General features: G+C 36.8%; 1 pseudogene; it reads right to left on the bottom strand.

The window, feature by feature from the left end:
* Window positions 1-213: 213 nt before the first annotated feature.
* On the bottom strand, window positions 214-812 carry LOC103255135 (annotated as a pseudogene).
* Window positions 813-4,726: the final 3,914 nt, after the last annotated feature.

Below are 4,726 nucleotides of genomic sequence, written 5' to 3' on the forward strand. Positions count from 1 at the left end.
AAACAAACAACCAACAATATGACTGAGCTTTCAGTGAGTCTTTCCCCTGAGTGTTGAGATTTATGCAGTCCTGGCTGACACCTTACATGCAGCCTAGTGAAGCATCCTGAGTCAGAAGACCTAGATGAGCCATATCCCGATTCATGACATACAGAATCTGGGAGAGAATAAAAAATTTTTTTGCCAATATGTCAAAAAGAACCTTTATTTACTTTAATGATTGTCTCTTAATGCCTTCTTGCCAGCTGCCTTTGGAGCAGCTACTTTCTGGGCAGGAGTTTTTTGACCCTTCTGAGCTTTTGGAGGAGGTGCTGCCTTCTGGCCGGTGGCTTTTTGGGCAGGAATCTTTGGGGCTGGAACCTTCCTGCCTGCAGTGGTCATCTTTTTTGCTGGAACTTTAGCATCAGCACCCTTAGCAGCAGGTGCTTTTTTGGGAGAAGCTTTCAAGAGAGCTGCCTTTTGAAGCTTCTTAACTTCATTCTTGTTTACCTTCATGGCTTTAAAATGATCAAAATGTGTCATCTTGGCTTTCCTTTCTCTGGCTTTAATCTTCTTGACCCATCTCATGACTGTCCATTTTGTATCAATATCTGCATTCTGCCAGTCTTGTTGCACATATTTCTGGCAGGCACTGTGTGGAAACTTGAGGATGAAGTCAGTGAGCTGCATGCATTTGAAAGGCATGACCTATCCCACACCAGAGTGTGAAGTCCCTCAACAAAAGCTCTGTTCTGATCAATAACATCTACAATTGCGACCAGTTTTTTGGCATGAAGTCCAAAGGAGATGCAGACCACTTAACCAGCTTCCATGAAGCACTTGTTGGTATAGATATAGTTTCTGGAAAAATATCACTCAACACCATGTTGGTGGCATTTGGTGAGAAGGAAATAATAAAATGTAAATCACTAGGTTTTGGAGTAATTTGTTATGTGTCAATAGTTATCAAATACGGGTTTTCAGAAAAAATTACTCCAGATGACATGAAAGCATCAGCAATAGTAGAGAGGGTCAAAATTAAAAGCAGTCACTTACATAAGGAGTCTGCTTATAGGCATGCAGGTGAGAAATTATAGTTGCAGGCTTCTGCACTCTTCTATAACCTTCTGGAGTGATATTTATTTATTTTTACTTTTCTATGCATCTGAGTTAGTCCTCAGTTAGTAGGTCAGCTGAATTTCAATTCTGGCATCTTTCACATTGACCCATTCTACTGCAGTTGAGATTTTTGTTTGCACCTGTGCCATAATAAACACCCTGTGGTAATTATAGTGAAAGTAGATTTCCACTTAATTACTGGATTGCTTAAAATTTACCAGATCAATTTTAAATACTGTCTATGACTTGAAAGATAGTGCATTACCCAACTTTCACTTATAAATATCTTAATATAGATAACTTTATCAATAAATAGGAATAGAACACAGAGCAAGAGAACCATTTTCATGGATGAAAGAAGGGAAGGGAAAGGCATACTTAACTCCAGGGTCTAGTGCCCATCACACGGTAAGTACTTGTTAAGTAATACATGAATGAACAAACGGGGATATAAAAGTTGAGATGAGGCAACTCTCACATTCAGGGAAGAATATACACAGCACAAAAGGAGGCTGAGGTAGCAGTGGAAAGAGAAAGTAAGGCATGAAAGAGGAATATGAGAAGAGGTACTATCTGTAAACTACCAACTTCACAGTTCTATCTAGATCTATCTAGGCTTAATTGTTAGGAAAAACTAGAGACACCATTGATAAAGCTGAAGATTTGCATTTTTGGAGGATCTGAGACATTGCATTCTATTATATGATTGGGGGGAATTTGGAAATGGTATTTTGCTCCTTAAATATTTAAGCAATAGCTATAGATATAGTTTCTGGAAAAATAATACTCAACTTACTCTGTCAGTATAGGGAAAAGTCCATTGAAAGAGGCTTCTGGCAGAGCTCGGTGGCTCAGCCTGTAATTCCAGCACTTTGGAAAGCCGAGGCAAGTAGTTTGCCTGGGTACATAGGTTCGAGACCAGTCCGGGCAACCTGGTGAGATCTCGTCTCCACAATAAATCAACAAATTAGCTGGGAGTGTTAGCAAGCGCCTATAGTTCCTGCTACTTGAAAGACTGAGAAGGAAGAATCGCTGGAGCCCAGCGGGTCAACGCTGGGATGGCCATGAGTTGCCACTGCACTCCAACTTGGGTGATGGAGTGAAACTCCAACTAAAAAAAAAAAAAAAAAAAAAAAAGACAGAAAGAAAGAAGGAGGCTTTCAGCATGTTCTGTGATCCCAAGTGAAATTCTATAAAATTTCAAATCTGTGGAATGAAAAGAAATCCTTATTCTTACATGCTTGGTAGATTTGGAGAGTTTTGGTGTTGAGGTTTTACTGAGCTGTATCTAATGTTGTACTAGTTAGGCTATATTTATAGGGACCGTATAATTATTGTCATTGAAAAATCCAGTTAGTAAGGGAATACATAAAGCTACGATGTCAAGAAGGATTTAAATATTTCTTGTTTTCCACTTCTAATTATTCAATTGTCATTTCTACTTAATTTTAAAATGTTCATGGCATGATTTGGCTATAAGTTTGGCTACTATCATATTCTAAGAATAAAGATTAAGGAATTTGTTTATATTTTCTCCAAAGTTTATTATTTTTTCATTAGGTTTTTACTTAAATGTGCAAAATGGAAAAAGGTGGTGCCATTTATTTAAACTTTAATATTAAGCCGATGAATTGAGCATTATATAAATGGTATTAGAAGTTAGTACGCATTTTGTTCTGTCTTTACATAAATTGGAGAGTTTAAACGTACTGGGATTACAATGTGTAATGTAAGAAGTTCTTACACCATTTGTTGTGTTTGGAATGTAGTTTTCAGTATTTTATGTTTTTTGGGGAAAATGAATATGTTAAAATTTCACCCTTTCTACCACATGTGGTAGTTATTAGTGAAATCAACATATTGCTTGACTGTCTTCATTATTACTTTATGACTACTGGTGTTTAACTAATAGCTTTTCTTTATTTTTTGGCTTTATCCTTCCAATGTACTGAAACTTTCAGAATACTCAATACAGCTGTTCCATATAATGACACTGCCTCATTAGTTTGATGCATTTGAGCATACATACTAATAAGGACAGTCACAAGGAAAAAATACTTTATTTTGTTCTTCCCTGGTGTTCCTTTTTGAAATAAGAACATTTGCCACTAGTGGATGTAGCAGCTCAAATGTAACTGAAGGAAAAAGTTCAGGAAAAGGCACAGATGGTCTCATTGGACTCTAGAGGAACTACTTGTCTGTATCAGTGGCACTTTCTTCCTGGTTTTTCCACCTAACTGTTTGCACAGCATAAAATTAATTTTTCAGGTAACACTTCCATAGCTATAATTAATGTCAAGGCTGTAATTTCCTAGTAGGGGCAGATGAAGAGTTACTCAGCTAAAAATAGATCTGGCTAACGGTCCCTATACAGCCCTGTGGCCCCTTTCAATTAAGAGATTTTTCTGCTATGTATGGCAGCCAGCAAGTACATTATTCATATGCATTCCTGCTTCCCCCATTGTTATACATTCTGAATTACACCATGGGGTTCACCTTTTTCTGAGGGGGAGAAAGTATCTTCCTTTCAGACAAATCCTAAATTGGATTTTCTGGACCATAACTGACATTGATGGTTTTGTCTGTAATAGACTCGAAAAAGTTTTCTCTTCCCACCGTGGAATCTTCCATTTGTTACAAAACTGTCAATAGAAGAGTAGAGTGTCATGCTAGCATTTTTGAAATTTAATCCGCATTAAATTCCACTGAAAATATTTTTTGAAAGAGGGTTCCTATGTAAATTTACAACATTCAGAAAGAGGGAAATTTTAAGCTGCTAAATGACAGCTGCCACAAAACACTAATCGTTATATAAAGAGTTTCAATGGCTAGAAAGGAGGTGAAACCAGCTTGGCGATCACTTTTAATGTCTGTATCTTGATCCATTACTAAACTTTGCTAAATTTGATTTCTATTATTCTTACACTATAACTCTTTTTTAATTTATGTGATTCCACAGAGCAATGAGTACCCAAAACTTTTAGAGGTAACAACAGCAAAGAAGGATACACAAGTCTTAGATAATAACAGTATACCAAGAAGTTGCAAATTAATCATAATTATTTATACCCTTATTTGATCCTATAATAAATTTAAGAGATAAGGGAGAAACATTTAGCAGTAGTCAAATAACATGATACTGTTTTATTTATTTTTTAGAGTCTTTTACAGAATCTATAGGATCTTCCTTTTTTTAATTTTAAAGATGTGGGGTACAATTCAGGATTAGGTATACAAGTGGTCATTATACAGGTAAAGTGTGGGCCTTCCTTTGGTTCCCACTTCGCCTGGATTGAGATCAGGTACCCTTATTGATGTTATGTGCCCCCTCACCCTCTCCTGGCAGTTCCCCACATCTTTCTATGCTAAAGAGGAATGAATAGAAAGGAGGTGAAAGAGGTAGACTAGCTAATGCAGTATTTCAGCCAGAAGGGCTGCCATGGACAAATGGCAAGGTAATTCCCCAAATTCATATTTTCTTCTAATCTAATTCTTTCTAGTCTAGTAACTCCTCCTGCTAACTTTATCTAACATCCATTTGGAAGGATTCTGAGAGTTGTAATGTGCTTTGTGAAATTTCTGCTCTGTGGCTCAGTGCCTGGAATATATTAAATACTTAGTGTTAAAT

Source organism: Carlito syrichta, unplaced genomic scaffold, assembly GCF_000164805.1.
Source record: "Carlito syrichta isolate Samal-C Ts95f unplaced genomic scaffold, Tarsius_syrichta-2.0.1 Scaffold287865, whole genome shotgun sequence".
In the NCBI taxonomy this organism is placed as follows: domain Eukaryota; kingdom Metazoa; phylum Chordata; class Mammalia; order Primates; family Tarsiidae; genus Carlito; species Carlito syrichta.